The sequence below is a fragment of the Lissotriton vulgaris genome, unplaced genomic scaffold (genome assembly GCF_964263255.1).
Source record: "Lissotriton vulgaris unplaced genomic scaffold, aLisVul1.2 SCAFFOLD_1500, whole genome shotgun sequence".
NCBI classification, from domain to species: Eukaryota; Metazoa; Chordata; class Amphibia; order Caudata; family Salamandridae; genus Lissotriton; species Lissotriton vulgaris.
Window position 1 is genome coordinate 67,501 of NW_028241052.1, and position 17,862 is coordinate 85,362.

The 17,862-nt window shown below is 47.0% G+C and overlaps 1 protein-coding gene across 1 annotated transcript in view; it reads right to left on the reverse strand.

Moving 5' to 3' along the window:
* The window catches only part of LOC147672121 (ribokinase-like), a 518,130-nt gene that overhangs the window by 66,676 nt on the left and 433,592 nt on the right, over positions 1-17,862 (reverse strand). The gene's annotated exons all lie outside the window — the stretch shown is intronic.

Here is a 17,862-nt window from a genome sequence, read left to right on the forward strand (position 1 = left end):
TGCACTCACTGTCACTCTGCACGCACTGTCACTCTGCACTAACTGTCACTCTGCACTCACTGTCACTCTGCACGCACTCTGCACTCACTGTCACTCTGCACGCACTCTGCACTCACTGTCACTCTGCACGCACTCTGCACTCACTGTCACTCTGCACGCACTCTGCACTCACTGTTTCTGCACGCACTCTGCACTCACTGTCACTCTGCACTCACTGTCACTCTGCACTCACTGTCACTCTGCACTCACTGTCACTCTGCACTCACCCTGCACTCACTGTCACTCTGCACGCACCCTGCACTCACTGTCACTCTGCACGCACTCTGCACTCACTGTTTCTGCACGCACTCTGCACTCACTGTCACTCTGCACTCACTGTCACTCTGCACTCACTGTCACTCTGCACTCACTGTCACTCTGCACTCACTGTCACTGCACTCACTCTGCACTCACTGTCACTCTGCACTCACTCTGCATTCACTGTCACTCTGCACGCACTCTGCACTCACCCTGCACTCACTGTCACTCTGCACGCACTCTGCACTCACTGTCACTCTGCACGCACTCTGCACTCACTGTTTCTGAACGCACTCTGCACTCACTGTCACTCTGCACTCACTGTCACTCTGCACTCACTGTCACTCTGCACTCACTGTCACTCTGCACTCACTGTCACTCTGCACGCACTCTGCACTCTGCACACACTCTGCACTCACTGTTTCTGCACGCACTCTGCACTCACTGTCACTCTGCACTCACTGTCACTCTGCACTCACTGTCACTCTGCACTCACTGTCACTCCGCACTCACTGTCACTCCGCACTCACTGTCACTCTGCACTCACTCTGCACTCACTCTGCACTCACTGTTACTCTGCACGCACTCTGCACTCACTGTCACTCTGCACGCACTCTGCACTCACACATGCAACAGTAATGTAAAGCTCTCAATGGACCTTAATCGGAGCGCGTTTCTGATTTAAAAGGCTGGCATGAAATAAATTAAGCGCATGTAAATTAGAAAGGAAAAAAAAACGAAAAAGCTATTAATATTGGGATAGAGTTTACGACATGCAGAAACCACACAGATTAAAGATGCAATCTGGCTGGGGACAAATGCCCACAGGCAAGACAGCAAACTAGAGAGCGCTAGAGTAAGAGTCTTCAAGGAACAAGAGCGGACGCACCGTAATCTCTTGGTGCTCACAGCTGCTTGGAAACTGTAATCAACGAACACGGGGAAATTCTCCGCATCACTGCCTGTAATTCTCTCCCAGCCTTCCACCAGCCCATCCTCTATGCACGTATGCTCATGTTACGCTTAATAAAATATTGACCTTCTATTCAATAAAAAGTGGTGCTATGTCCTTTATACAGCCACTCCATGTAGGCTCTGCGTCCCCACGCTCCAAGAGAAGCAAGGCACAAAATGTGCACTGCATTCAGAAATAATTTTTTTTTAAACATGCCCTAGCTGCGTAGTTGAGGTTCATTTCCGTCATAATGAAAACAAAAAACCCAACATGAAGATAAATCCTTCAGAAAGAATAACCTTAGCAATTGTGTGCAAATGGTGTGTGATAATTAATAGGAAATGTAATATAATATTAGGAGTGTGCGATATTTGCGTAAATTCTTTTGCAAAAAATACATGGAATTCTTCAATAAGTACACGAAATAACAAAAAAACATCGGTCCAGCATTTGGCAGCTGTTTTGCCATGTACATCCTCGCATTCATTCTTGGATACAAGGACATATTTTGCACTAAGAAAAAGTCGCAAAATCACGCGTGCACGAACAGCATCTGCACACGTTCTCTTTGCAAACCTTGTTTCCTGTGTTTATGCCATGGGATATTGACCCGAACAGAAGCTTCTTTACTTGATCTGGTCACGGTGTAATCACGTAATTGCCATGATTTCATCACAAATGTAAAGCAAATGCCAGAAATTAACTGAGATTACACTGTGTAACAGAAATTTCACCAGGACATACATAAAACCACAGAATTAGCGATAGCATCATAAGCGTGTCCTTTCACTGCAATTGCTTAATCCTCTGCATGTACACGGAAATCATTTGTCAAATATCAGGAAATGTAATCAAATAATGGAACAAAACAATTAAATGGAAAGGATAGCAAGGGTTATGAAAACATGTTCTTTGCTCACATAGATTGATTATGCACTCAGCTGTCTGTTGTACGTGCACCACAATATGCTTACAACGTGTGCAGTCTCCGAAGCTGTACGTCGTTACCGAAAGCACAGTGACAGTCCAGTATGCAAATAAACACAGTGCTAGGTGCTTGTGTGCTGACAAAATGGCCGTCTCTTCATCGCGGGCGCACTCTGGAAGTCAGGCAGCCTTTGTTTGGACGTGGGCGGGGCTCGTCAAAGAAACAGGAAGTAACTGCCGAGGAGGACGTCCGAAACATGCAGGCTTCACGCTGAAGTCCCGGGGCGCTTCAGAGAGACCGGGCGAAAGAGCGAGGGCAGACTGCATGGTAACAGAGGCAACACGGGGCTCCCGAGTGGTGAGGAGACCCCTGCGGCGTGCCAAAAGACGGCCCAGGAACCTGCACACCGAGCCGGTAAGTGAGAGCTTGCAGGCGGGGCGGGGCGGGGGGATTGTCTGTGCGTGTACTCTCGTGTGTGGGCGGCGGCGGCTGGGGGGGCGGGGGCGGCGGCGGCTGGGGGGCGGCGGCGGCGGCGGGCGGGGGGGGGGGCCGCCTGGGGAGGTGTAGTGTGTGTCTGTATGTGTGCGCTAGTGTCTGCCTGCGTGTGCATGTGTTGTGAACAGCCTGCTCTGTGTGTGTGTGTGTAGGTGCGGCGGCGGCGGCGAAGGGGGGGGGAGGGAGGAGGTGTGGCTGTGACTGTGATGTGCGCGGCTGTGATGTGCGCATGCGTGAATGTTGACGCGCGTGCACGCAGCTCAATCCACGCTCGTCACAGTTTTGTGTCCCTCATTCCCCGGTGTCAGGCAGCTATAAGTCTCCGACCCTGGACGCATCCTTCGGATGCGAATTCCAGGGCGAGACCTAAAAAGTGTTAAAAAGTGAACAACTTACTCGGGAAACTTCACACAGAGGCGCCCCCTGCTGTGGGCCGGCTCACGCCTACAGTAAAAGTAGCCACGCTTACGTGCCCTGTGGAGCTGCCGGGCGGCCTGTTTTGGCATACTGCTATGCGGTGGCTAGCTTGGCCGGCACCTCGGTGCCCACTGGGTGCTGTGAGGGTAGGACACGGACTACGAAGGCAGGACCCTTGTTAGGTGCCCCTGACGTCAAAGGTGTGGAATGCATTGCTTAAAGGCGTTCTGAAGGGTATAGCGCCTCGCCGATTCTGGAACTGGAATTGTGGGGGTTACGACTTATCACACCTTTGACGTCCCTGGGGAGAGTTCAGAGGTCACACGAAGGGCGATTTATAACAATGAGGAAGGCGTTCTGACCTTTGATGAGGCTGGAGGTCGATTCAGAGCTCTGTGCGGGCAATTTATGAGGTAGGATCAGCAACTGGGGCTGCAAGAGGGACCTGGGTGGAATCCCTGGCAGTCAGTCAGGGGCGGCTTCTTCGCTAAGGCGGAGGAGCATCGCCCCACTGTTGTCAGAGGAAAAATAAAATCCTAATAACACTGTTATTATCATTTTATATTTCGGATCTACGGGACTGGGTTACAGCGGGGCTGGTGCCACAGTGGTAGGAGTGGTTCATGCACTTAAGTGCGCATGACGGTTTGGCCGGACATCTTGGGCCAGCCAAACAGTCATGTGCACTTAGAATGTTCTCCACTGGGCTGTAATACACAGTCTGGGGGTGGAGAACATGCACTGTCTCCCAGTCGCCGCCTGAGCGCCGAACCATGGCGTAACTCTGCATCACAGCGTTGTGATTGGCTTCGGGGAGCCTGTGTGCTTCCTGTACTTGTCAGCGAAACAACGACGAAGGAGAGACAGAGGAGGCAGTGAGGAGGTAACGATTTTAGAACAAATATTTTGTTCCTACCGCCACCCTCATTCCCTGCGAGTCGCCACTTATCATACTAAGGGATAAGGGAGTGGGCAGAAAATTAAAATACCTCCCCACTTCTAACCAAAGCTCTTTTGGCACCAAGCAAAGGAAGCAAGTCAGCGCGACCCTCCCCCGAAGAGCTCTCCTGACACTTTCATCCAAGCCTCTATCTATTCATCTTTTCATCCTTCCATTCACCCACTGATATCTACCATTTTACCTTGACATTCCACCATCCTTTCAATCTTGCATCCATCATACAGTCTTTCACCAACCTGCCCGTCGATCAGTCCTTCCATTTATATCCAAACCTATCCATCCATTTTCAACCTATCCATCAAACCTATTCATCCAGCTACAACCCTATCCATCCATCCTTTCCGTCATGCATCCTTTCGATCATCCTTACATCCATCCTTTCACATATCCATCCATCCACCCTTTCATTACAACCATTCATCCTTTCACTGCATCCATACATCCTTTCACTCCATCCATACATCCTTTCACTCCATCCATTAACCCTTACACTCAGCTATTGATCCTTTCACTCTTTCATACACTCTTCCACACACTCATCCATCCATTTATTCTTTCACTCATTCATCCATCCACTCACTCATCCATTCACCCTTTCACCCATCCACTCATCCTTTCACGCATCCATCATTCCCCTTTATATCATCCTCCCACTCCTAAATCCATTATTTCACTCATCCATCATTACATCAGTCCTTTCACTCATTCATCCATCCTCATCCACCTTCAGTCATCCTTTCCTCCATCCACCCTTTTACATATCTATCCTTTCTATCATCCTTCCATCCCTCCTTTTGCATATTCATCCATCCTCCTTTTTAGTTCATCGATCCATTCATCCTTTCACTACATCCATCAATCTTCCCTTTCACTCATTCATCTTTCAAACCTTTTCACTCACCCAGTCATCCTTTGACTCATCCATCCACCCTTCCCACACTCATCCATCCATTTTGGCACTCACTCACTCCTTTATCCCCCACTCAGCCATTCATCCACCCTTTAACCCATCCGCTCCTCTTTTCAGTCATCCAACAATTCATCTCACAAATCCATTATTTCACTCATCCATACTACATCAATCCTTTCACTCATTCATCCATCCTTTCACATATCCATCCATTCATCCTTATGCTCATCCATCCATCCACCCTTTCACAACGTCCATCCAGCAACTCTTTCACTCAGCCATTCATCCTTTTGACTCATCCATCCACTCATTCGTCCATCTTTTTACTCACCTAATCATTGATTCAACCTTTAACGGATTCATACACCATCCCTTTCTCTTATCATCCATCCTTTCACTCATTCATCCATCTTAAAAAAAAAAAAAAAATTGATTTTCTAAAAGAGCTACACTACTTTGTACATTCAGGCATAAGTCACAGTACTGATCATATGTTTAAAGCACACACCAATCATATCAATTACAGTTTTGTACAGAATAGACAGAATTAATAAAGAGCAAATGATTTCTTGTCTTAAGGTGTTGATTTTTATTTAATTTTCTTTAGAAGACCTTCTCGTCTCGTACTATTGGAGATCCCTATTGCCACAAGAACTGTGCGTTTCCATGGCACCAGGGACCTCTAATACTACGAGCCCTGATCGTATTGGAGTTACAGCAAACAAATGATGGACGGAATGCTGACAATGCAAACATTCTCCCCCAGTCAAAAGAGCTGGGTTAAATCCATCGTTCTTTTGCCCACTGCGCTACCCAAGTCTGGACCCTGCCATATGCAAATCAGTCTTGACCCTGTGCCCCATGGAACAGTCCAGACCGAAGTGCCAGGCCCTCCTTGGACCAGAAACAAGCTTCTGAGGACCGGTTTCAGGGTATGTCACCCTTCTTCAGCCAGGCTAGCTTGAATCCAGTGGCACAGTGAGCAAGGGACCCACATCTGGGCATACCCATCCCACTTAGGGCGAAAAGTGTTACTGCAAACAAATGATGGACGGAATGCTGACAAAGCTTAATAAAGAGCAAATGATGTCTTGTCTTGTCTTAATGTGTTGATTTTGATTTAATTTTCTTTAGAAGACCTTCTCTTCTCGTACCTTTGGAGGTTCCTGGTTCCACAAGAACTGTGCGTTCCCGTGGCACCAGGGACCTCTAATACTACGAGCCCTGATCGTATTGGCAGCATAATTTCTACCAACTAGTGTATTACTACATAGGATAATATTGGCAGCATCATTTTGGAAGGAATACTGTTCTTTGAATGTATACCCCCATATCCAATGGCAATCTACATAGGATAGAAGGATATACATGGGAACACCAAATTTGTGACCTCCTATATTTTCACTTCCAGACAGGAGGTCTGAATACTGAATTTTGTGCTGAATATAGATCTGATTACTGAATTTCTACACATTATCAGCCCTGTTGAGGTCGTAGGGTTAATTCCCAGAAACGACGAAACACGTGTTGGTCAAGGCTTAGAGAAGGTCTTCTAAAGAAAATGATATAAAAAACAGCACCTAAAGCCAAGACAAGAAAACATTTGCTCTTTATATATTCCGTACAAAATTGTAATTGATATGATTTGCGTGTGCTTCAAACATATAATCAATGTTCACCATTCCTAGGTTGGTACTAGGGAGTGGGGTGTTTCCTGCTGCCATTAAATGCACCTCGGGCAAAAAATCCCTGTTCTATAACACACATATGTGATAACTGTATGAGCGCCTGACATAGCATTAACACCCAGTTCCAAATAAGTCATTGTGCAGTAGACAAATTCCCGATAAACCTAAATGGTGCATGCATCCAATAGCGCCCGGAAGCATTCCAACAATGGAGAAATAACTGCACTGCGAACAGCAGACAATAACCGCTAAGGTTACTGCAAGGAAGGACGGCAAGGCACCGCAGGAGGTATCACAACACTTTGCATTGGGAGGAGTGGGAGCAGCTGGATTGGGAGGGAAGTGGGGTTAAAGGATATGTAAGGGCGGAGCGGTGTCTATAAGTGTTACGACTGTCAAATGTGCTGCGCCTAATTATGTTGAAATGGGGATCATAGTATCTGATTGAGCACAGCAGGCGCCTCATACAACAATACTCATTCATCCATCCATCCATACACCCTTTCACTTACACACCTTTTACGCACACATTTAACACATTTATCCCGCCATTCTTTCACCCGCCCACCCTTTCACATTAATTATGAGCCTTCTCATGCAGAGTTGCAGGAAGAAGAGGCCAATCAAAAACTCCACCCCGCTACAGCTGCTAATGCAAGGGGTTCAAACTGCCCATGTCCAAACGATCCATCAGATATATCAACCCCTTCATCTATTCACCCTTTCACTCAGTCGCCATTCTTTCACTTATCCATTCACCCTTCCACCCAGCTATCCATCCATCCATTTACCCTTTCACTCATCCATATCACTTTTACCCATCCATCCGTCCAGCTTCCCTTTCACTCATCCATTCATTCTTTCACCCATCCATCCTTACACCTCTCCTTTCACTCATTCATCCATCCATCCACCTGCCATTACACTCACCCACCCATCCACCCTTTCACTCACACATCCATCCTTTCACTCATTCATTCATCTATCTATCCACCCGCCCTTCCACTCACCTACCCACCCACATTTTTGCTCACACATCAATCCCTCCATCAATTCACCCTTTCACTCAGCCATCCATCATTTCACTGATCCATCCACCCTTCCACCCAGCCACCCAGCCATCCATCCATCCATTACCCTTTCACCCATCCATCCATCCACAATTCTTTCACATATAAATGTTTACACTCATTCATCCTTCTATCCATCCGCGGTTACACTCACCCACCCATCCACCCTTTCACGCGCCCACCACCATTTCACAGTAATTATGGGCGTTTGTCTGCCAAGTTGATGACAGAAGAGCCCCACCCTGCTGTAGCTGCTACAGACGGGCGTTCACAACCTCCCTACTAAGGGCGCTCACACGCTGAGGGGTATTGGAAGAGCGATTGCCACTACGTAATGAGCTTTTTGTAGGGATTGGCCCCTGTATTTGAGTAGGGGCTACTGGAATTATGAGATTTTGCGGTCATGGAGGTTAACACATAATTAGAACACTATAATGTTGAGCACTCCATTGAAGACAATGGAGTGCTCTGGGCTTCTAATGGCTGGTAGAAGCCTGAAGCATCAAGATTCAATGTTTGGTCACAGCTGATGGGGTGAACAAAGGCCTCATGGAGCTTGAGGGTATTTCAACTGCCTTGGGCTCTGTGAGGCCTTTGATTTAAAAATTAGTGTAGGAAAGAAGACACTGGGTCAGAAGGTCACTTTCTGAAGGTTTAATCAGGATACACACGTCCAAAGCTGACATAAGTCAGTTACTTAATGCCGCACATTCTCTAACCCGCTTACCACCAAACTACGTTCCATTTTGAAAGATGCATCCACGAGACAGACACGAGACATGATACGCAGTACCATGCTCGTGTCTGTTACACACTAAAAAAAACACAACAATGGTTCCAACACACCTTCCCCCTTATAAATGAAATTAAAAAACAAAACAAAAACAAACAATAATAATATATATTAATAAAAGAATAGGTTCAACAATTAAACATCTTGTTGTTTTGCATAAAATCTTAATTCATAACATAGTCCTGATACCTTGTAGGTAAACACAATGAACTCTTATACTTCTTAAAGTATCACCCCAATCATTAATTCGTGGTACAGGACACTGATCATTATGTGACTTGATATCCAAAAACACATTGCTATCAGGGTCACTCTCTGACAGCTTTGCACCATTAAATATGGAGACTCTATTTAAGTTCCATACACTTCCTCCCTCTACTCTGACAGCATTTTTAAAGACTTCCACTACTCTTTTAGGTGAAGACCAAACAGGAAATCCTTTTAGAACTCCTTTTTATTTATACGAACAAAATCTCCTATAGATAATTCATGTTTGCTTATGGATCCTTGTTTCATTCCCATTTTTTTCATCTTTTCTTTGTATGCATTTACTCTACAACGAACTAGATTATAATCAACATTAGAAAAATGGTTGTCTTCATTTAGATTCCTTTTTAACCACCATGGAGTAAGTTTAGTGCTTGGTTTGCGCCCTCTCAAAAGTTAAAAAATGAACTAACTAAAGTGACTGAATTAGGGGAAGTTCTATATGATAACAACATAGACTGCAATGTATTACGCCAATTCAAATTACCTCTCACAGAAAGTTGGATAGCTTCCTTTACCACACGGTTAAATCGCTCAACTTGGCCATTAGCCTCTGGGTGGAAAACCGCAATTCTTTTATGTACAATACCACACTTTGAAAAAAAACTTTTCATCGCTTTACTAATAAATTGTGGCCCATTATCAGTGATTATTTCTTCTGGGATTCCTTCTCTACAAAATACATCATCTAAAAACTATACAATGTTCTTGGACGTGACATCTTTTACCATCTTTACCTCGGGCCATTTTGAATAATAGTCTATCAACACAATTCCAAAAGCCTGCTGTCTCGGCAGAACACCAAGACCAAGTTTGCGCCATGGACTAGATGGATAATCCACAGGACAAGGTTCACAGCGTAAAGGTACAGCAGACTTGTCACTGTTAGCACAGTCCATGCAAGAACAAACAAAATGTTCAACACAAAGGTCAATTCTTGGCCACCAAAAAAATTCGCTTATATGTCTCCTAGTGAATGAAATACCTAAATGGCCCTCATGGACGATTCCAATGATGACATTTCTCAATGAATGAGGTGGAATAAATGTATCTCCCCTCATGAGCAAACCATTCTCAACAGCTAATTCATCTTGGACTCTTAAATAACTCATCATGTCACCCGATACCTTCCTCTGTTCAGGCCAGCCATGCAAAATATATTTCTTGACGCTATCTAATTCTACATCTCGTTCCATTTCCCGTAACCAGGATTCTTCATGTAAAGTGCCTTGTCCACCACATACCATGTTTACATCATGGGAAGAGAAAGCAACCTCACATTCTTCATCCTCTATTTGATTAGAAACAGGTGAATGTAATCTAGACTTACAATCAGCATGTATATTCATTTTCCCTTGAACATATTCAATTTGGTATTGAAAAGATTGCAATCTGGATGCTAACCTTGCCAGGCGTGCAGACATTGTGCGCCCTCCGTCTGGTGCCATCATATAGATAAGTGGTTTATGATCAGTTTTAATAGTCAATCAATCAATCAATCAATCAATCAATCAATCAATCAAAGTAAATTTCATCCCCCATACAAATGATTTAAAATGTTATGCTCCCCAAACACACGCTAATAATTCTCTTTCAATGACAGAGTAATGTTTCTCAGCATCCCTTAATGCCCTAGATCAGAGGTATTCAAACCTTTGGATGCCGAGACCCCCCTGTCAACATTTTCAGGCGTAAGGACCCCTCCTGACAAAAATGTCTAAACCTCTAGGCAGGGCTACTGGAATTATGAGTCAGGTGAGGACCAAATTATGCGACAGTCTTGACTAAATTGTGTGAGTAGAACATGTAAATAATGTTCTGTGATGCTGCATATTTTGGAATAGCATTGCTTTTAAAAAAAAAAAATTTAAACAAAGTAACACAGGAAAGATTTCACCCCATCATTACCAGTTTCTAACCAAAATACAGCATTAACATTTCCTTTTTTTTATAGCGCTACTCATAGTTTGCTCACACTCAGTTCTGTGATGTGCATGGTACATCTTCTTTGTACCAGGCACTTTAACCTTCTGCACTATGTGGGTGACAAGGGTGCCCATGTGACTGCACGGTGAGCAATGCAACAGTGTGAGAGTAGGGTAAAAGGAGTGACTACAGGGTGAGTGAGGTGACCATATAAATTTGGGTTCGGCTGTAAGTGCAGAGTGGGACGAATTAGTGCATGGTTAGTGCTACAGATTGAGCAGTGGGGGAACAGGTGAGTGAAGTGTCACATGAATGCAGGGTGAGAAGTGTGCTCGTGTGACTGCAGGATGAGGTACAGAATGAACAATGCAAGCGCATTTTTAGTGCAGAGTGATCACTGGGAGCAGGGTGAGCGGGTGAATGTTGTGAGTGCATGGTGATCAGTGTGAGTGCATTTTGATCTCTGTGAGTGCAGGGTGAGCGGGTGAATGTTGTGAGTGCATGATGATCAGTGTGAGTGCATGGTGAGCGGGTGAATGTTGTGAGTGCATGGTGATCAGTGTGAGTGCATAATGATCACTGTGAGTGCAGGGTGAGCGGGTGAATGTTGTGAGTGCATGGTGATCAGTGTGAGTGCAGGGTGAGCGGGTGAATGATGTGAGTGCATTGTGATCAGTGTGAGTGCATTGTGATTGCTGTGAGTGCATGGTGATTAGTGTGAGTGCATTGTGATCAGTGTGAGTGCAGGGTGAGCGGGTGAATGGTGTGAGTGCATTGTGATTGCTGTGAGTGCATGGTGATTAGTGTGAGTGCATTGTGATCAGGGTGAGCGGGTGAATGGTGTGAGTACATGGTGATCAGTGTGAGTGCAGGGTGAGCGGGTGAATAGTGTGAGTGCATGGTAAACAGTGTGAGTGTACTGTGATTGCTGTGAGAGCATGGTGATTGGTGTGAGTGCATTGTGATCGCTGTGAGTGCATGTCGATCACTGTGAGTGCATGGCGATTAGTGTGAGTGCATGGCGATCCGTGTGAGTGCATTGTGATTGCTGGGAGTGCAGGGTGAGTGTGAAAGTGAAGGCAAGAATGAGTAGTGAGTTGTCTGAAGGCAGGGTGCATTCCCAGAAACTTGAAGGCTAGGGTTTCAGATATAAGTTAAACTACTGCTATAATGGCATTAATCAGGGATCGAAATGTCACATAACGAATTAATACATAATTTTTTATCTATAACTCTATTTAGTGTCAAGAACAGGTCTCTGCAGGGTCTTTAAACAACACACAGGAGACATGTTTCTTTTGGCAACCCAACTTTATATTCCTTTTCATTAAATGCATTCTCACACTACAGCAGTAAGTGTAAAAATACAAATGTATGGAATAGGCAGAGTGGGGGCCCAGGGGGTACTGGAACCATAAAAAACTAAGCCTTGGTAACCAGTTTACAAAGGCATGTAAATATGCTAATGGTCTTTAAAGACCTGTGAAAAACTCGGGCGTGCTGGAGATAAGACTCCAGACAATGCCCAGCCGAGCCCCCAGTAGCGCGAGCTGCACTGCAGAAGCCCGGGCTGAGACACAGGACGGGGAGGAGGGGAGCTGAAGCCCTGGAGGTGAGGGCAGAAGTGCGACTGTGAATGCGCGACCCCCTTCACATCACTCTACGGCCCCCCTGGGGGTCGCGCCCCACAGTTTGAAGACCCCTGGCCTAGACGCACACGATATGATCCACTCTTTGCCATTGTCTCTTTGCAAGAGAACAGCACCTAATCCAGTGTTACTAGTGTCAACCATTACAATACATCTTTTACCAGGTGTTAAACCTGGCATCCTTGGTGTGGTTTCCCCCTATCTTTTTGCCTCTAACTCCTCTATTTTTGATGCTGTGCTGGATTTTGTTTTTGCTGGTTAGATGCTTTGGACACTCTGCCACAGCTGATCAGTGTCAGAGTGTAAGGGCTCCCTGTGTAAATTGTTATTGTAATGGGATATACCTGATTGGCATATTTGTATCACCCAGAAGTCCTTAGTAAAGTGCACTGAGTGTGCCAGGGCTGGTGATGTCAAATGCTACTAGTGGGCCTGCAGCACTGATTGTGCCACCCACATGAGTAGCCCTAAAATGGTGTCTCGGGCCTACCACCGCAGTGCCTGTGTGCAGTCTGTGAACTGCCATGTCCTCCTGGTCAGTGTCCCCACTGGCCGGGCCTAACCCATACCTTTCTGTGCACATTGGTCACCCCTATGGAAGGCCCAAGTTACCCCCTTGGGCAGGGTGCAGTGTATGTAAAAGGTAGGGCATGTACTTGTGTAGGTGATATGCTCTGGTAGTGAATTACAGCCATTTTCGGTTTTCACTGCTGTAAGGCTATCTTGCTCCATAGGCTATCATGGGGGATTGCTGGCTACAGTGGCTACCAGCTTATCTTCCCATAGGAACAAGATAGGACATACAAGCCTGCTATCCCTGAACTCAGACTTTAATAACGCATCTTTTAGGAAAGGTTGTTTTTAAATCCTGTGTTTGAGAACAGCACTTTTAGAAAGTAGCTATTCTCTTATCTGACCTTTCTGTGTGCCTTGGCCTGTTTGTGAATTGACTGTGTGGTTTGAGAGTGACAGGGTCTGGGGAGCCCCCAGGAGGCTTGCTGGGTCAGCCCTAGGATGACCCAGCAAGCATTTGCAACTTGAGTGGTGGGAGGAGATAGCATCTGGGCCTGAATAGGGCTGTGCCTGCCTTCCACAATGCTGGCTCCACCTCCTGCTGGGCGGCTGATGACCCTGCCCCTCACTCTGAAAGGAAAGGAGAAGCCAGGAAAACAAAGTGCTCAAGGAACACCCAGGACTGGTTCAGACCGGGCTCAGGGCCCACTTGCACAAAGAGAACGAAGACTTTTAGGGGTATAAGTACAGGACCCCTGACAACAGAAAATTAGATCATCCTGGAATCAAGAAGGAACCTCTGGCAAGGAGAAAGCTGAAACTGAAGAAGGAAGACTATCCTGATGTTGCTCTGCTGGACTGGCCTGCTGTTGCTTTGCTACCAAGGAGAGGGGGAGGACTTTGCTTTGTGCTATGTCCCCTTGCTTGAAGGAATCTCCAAGGGCCTGTTGTGAGCTGGCTCCCTGTTATGAAGTCCCAGGAACAAAAGGACTTCACCCCCAGCTTCCCTGAACTCTACTGAGAGTTCTGTCCTTCCTGGAGTGCGTGGCCCATGTGTGGTGCCTCTGGAAGTAAGTTTTACCTGTGTTGGGAAGCTGTAAACCAAGCTTTTAAAGAACTTTTGGCAAGTTTTGTCGCAAACCCGGCTGAGCGTGAAAATTCCGGCCGCTACGAGGACCGAGATCATCGCAGCACCTGTCGCCACTGCCTAAAGACGTCACACCCTTCGTTAGCGGGAAGATTTCCGCAGCTGCGAACATTGTCGCAGAGCCTGTCGCCGCTGGGTGAGATCACCGCATCGCGTTGTTGCGGGAATCGTCGCAGAGCCATCGCATCGAGGAGCTGCGATGGCTCTGATCGCCGCTGGGTTGCGCATCGTCGCCCCGGAGATCGCGATGGCTCTCGGGGGATCATCGCATCGTGCCTTTGCGAGCATTTTCCTATGGAACCTCCGCACCGAATTCCATACAAGCCATCGCCTTTCTCCCCATACAGATCGAATTCGTCGCTACATCCAGCGGAATTGTTGCTAACGCCTCCCCAGGGTCTCAGGAGTAACGCATTGCTTGTTTTCCACCACAACAGCTTCTGTTTTGGAACTTTGTCGCATTTAAAGGTACTGTTGGCTAAACGTGACCCTACTGTGAACTTTTCGCGCAACTATGGATTATATTAACGCTAACATTAAGAACTCTTTTGCAACCATATTCTTGAACTGTGTATGTTGGATTTCTGCCATTTCGGTCTTGTGTAGTTTAGAATAAATACCTTTCTTTTTCTAAACTGTTGGGGAGTCAGTTTTTGGTGTTTTCACTGTGTTACTGTGAGTTTTGGTACAAATACTTTACACATTGCCTTTGATAAGCCTTGACTGCTCGTACCAAGCTATCAAGGGGGTGAGCAGGGGTTATCTCAGAGGGTTTCCTCCTTACCCTGACTAGAAGCAAGGGTCCCTATTTGGACAGTGGTACCTGCCTCTGCCAACTAGAGACCCCCAGTTCTAACATTGTTGGTCAGCGGTGGGATTTGAACTTGTATTTGTACTAGACCCACAGTGATTGGTGTACATCACTAGTGAGTGCAGACCACTACACCTCCGCATACTACTGTTTTTTTTGGTTGGTTCTATTTTTGAGTAACTCCTCAAAGCATCATGTCTGTGAATAGAAAGGCACCTAGTGTGGAGGCAGAATTGGAATTGGAATTTGTCATTGAGGATTTGTATTTCTACAGAGCAAAAGATCTTAAGCAATTCTGCCAACAGTTTGAGTGCCCCATAAAAAGCGGCGCCAGGAAAGAGGAGCAGCAGAGAATCTTGAAGGCCCATTGGGAGGCACAAGAGGGAAATGATACAAGTACAGGGAATGGTTTTCAAACCACAGATCTGCCTGTGAGCACAACAGGCTCAAGGCCTGGCAGCAACCATTCCAGTAGGGGTTTCACCTAAGAAGAGTCAGAGGAGAATCAAAGAGTGAGATAAAATGACTTAGAAGTCATGAAGTTCGAAATGGAGAGAGAAAGGGCGGCGGAGAAGAGCAAAAATGCCCGTGCCCTGGAGGAAAATAAATTGCTTTAGGCTCATGAGTTGAGCATGAGAAAACTGGATCTTAAAGCCAAGAAGTTGGATGCCAGTTCAAATGGTGGCAGCGCACAGCCAGTGCAGGGGGTAAAGTATATATTCCCAAGGTACAGAATTACAATATGAGTGAGGATATTTATGCCTTGTTTACTTCTTATGAAATTGCATTGAGAATGAATGGTGTGCCTGAACAGCATTGGGGGGCGGGCCTGTGGAAACATTTTGAGGCTTCTGGGAGGAGTGCTCTAGAGGCCTTAGAGTTAGCAGATGCCATGACATACCCCAATATGAAGGAGGACCTATGTCTCAGGTATGGCCTTACTCCAGAGCAGTACAGACTGCAGTTTAGAAACTCTAAGAAGAGTCTGAGACTTGGATGGAGTGTGTGAATTTGTACTCTCGTGCACTGGAAGGTTGGATGAAGAGCAGCAAAGTAACTGATTATTAGGGGTTGTTGCATTTAATTTGTTGGGAGCACTTGAGGTCTTTGTGTTCCAGAGCTGCACCAGCATCTTTTAGACAGCAATCTGACAGATCCCATTGAGCTTGTTAAGGAGGGGGACCGCTGGACCAGTACCAGGGTCCACAGAGGAATTGTGGGTACCACAGCCAAAGGTGGGCAGGGTCCGCAGCAGAAGAGTGGGGGGGACAAGGGTAACCAAAAGGAGTTCTCTCAAGGGCCCCAAAATAGTTCCCAGGGAAAGGAGTCCCAACCCCCCAGACATAGACAGCCATGGCCCCCTAGGGGCAGATGGAAGAACAGAGGTCTCCCTACCTGCTTTCACTGCAATGAGGGGGAAAATGTTATCAACAGGTGCCCCAAGAAACCCCCAGCACCCGCTGGTGCTCCAGCCCCAGGGTTAGCAAGTGTAGCTTTGGGAGGGGATTTGATTTTTAGTGGGGAAGGGGATCTAGCAGTGATGACCCTTGTCTCTATAGGAGACCATGAGATGGTCCAGGAAACCTTACTGCCCCCTAACACTAAGAAATACGGGCAGAAGGTGACCGTCAATGGGAGGGAGATAGAGGCTCTGAGAGACACAGGAGCCAGCGTAACATCCATGAGGTGTCAGTGGGTGTCTGAAGAGCAGTGTATCCCCAATGTACTCCGGCCGGTAGTTGCAGCTGATAACTCAGTGCGCCTCTGCAAAGTGGCGCGTGTTCCCTTTAAATGGGGAGGGGTCTCTGGTCTCTTGGAAGTCGTTGTCAGTGATGCCTTGCCTGTAGACTGTCTGCTAGGTGATGACCTGTAGAGTTCTCCATGGAAGGGTGTAGAACACAGAACTCATTTGGAGATGATGGGTTTGCCTGCGTGGATCTGTGTGACCACGCGTGCTATGGCAGCCAGTAGGGGTGATTCAGCAGAACTGGAGCCTGAAACAGTGGCCCAGAGACCTGCCAGGAGAGGAAAGGGCAGAGGGTGCAGGAAAACAAACCCAGCGGTTCCCACGGTCCAGGAAGGAGCATAACCCTGCTCCTTCCTGGACCATGGGAGTGGCTGCATGCCCTGGAACCTACAGGGGAACAGGTGGCCGAACTGGGTGACCTACCTGAGCTGACCCATGGACAGCAAGAAGGTGGGCCCTCCAGGGAGGAATTCTGCAAGTAACAGAAAGAGTGCCCTTCTCTCGTTGGTATGCAGCAACAGGCTGCAGACCAGGCAGCAGGTGGAGAGTCCAGAGATCACTTCATCTACTGGGAAGATGAGTTGTTATATAGTGAGCCTAAGTTTTCTGAGCCCGGTGCTGGTGGTACCCGTGCGCTTCAGGAACTTCCTCATGGATCTGGCTCATGACGTGCCTCTCGCAGGACATCTGGGGCAAGACAAGACCTACCACAGGCTTGTCACCCACTTCTACTGGCCCCAAATGAAGAAGCAAGTCAGTACCTTTTGTAGATCTTGCCAAACATGTCAGGCCAGTGGCAAGACTGGAATTAAGTGCAAGGTACCCCTCCAACCCTTTCCTGTGTTGAGCACCCCTTTTGAGCGGGTGGGCATCGACATTGTGGGGCCCCTGGACCCCAAGACAGCCTTAGGCAACAGGTTCATCCTTGTCTTGGTGGACCATGCACCCGGTACCCGGAAGCAGTCCCTCTCAGGACAATCACAGCACCCGTGGTGGGCCGTGGATTGATGGGGATCTTTTCCCGTGTGGGGTTCCCCGGAGAGATCGTCTCCGACCGGGGTACCAACTTCATCTCTAGGTACATGAAGTCTCTGTGGGAAGAGTGTGGGGTAACATATAAGTTCACCACTCCTTACCAATGGGTTGGTTGAAAGGTTCAACACACCCTGAAAGGTATGATTATGGGCCTAGCGGAGTCCATGAGACAGAAGTGGGACGTCTTCCTACCATGCCTGTTGTTTGCCTGCAGGGAGGTGCCTCAGAAGTCCTTAGGGTTCAGTCCCTTTGA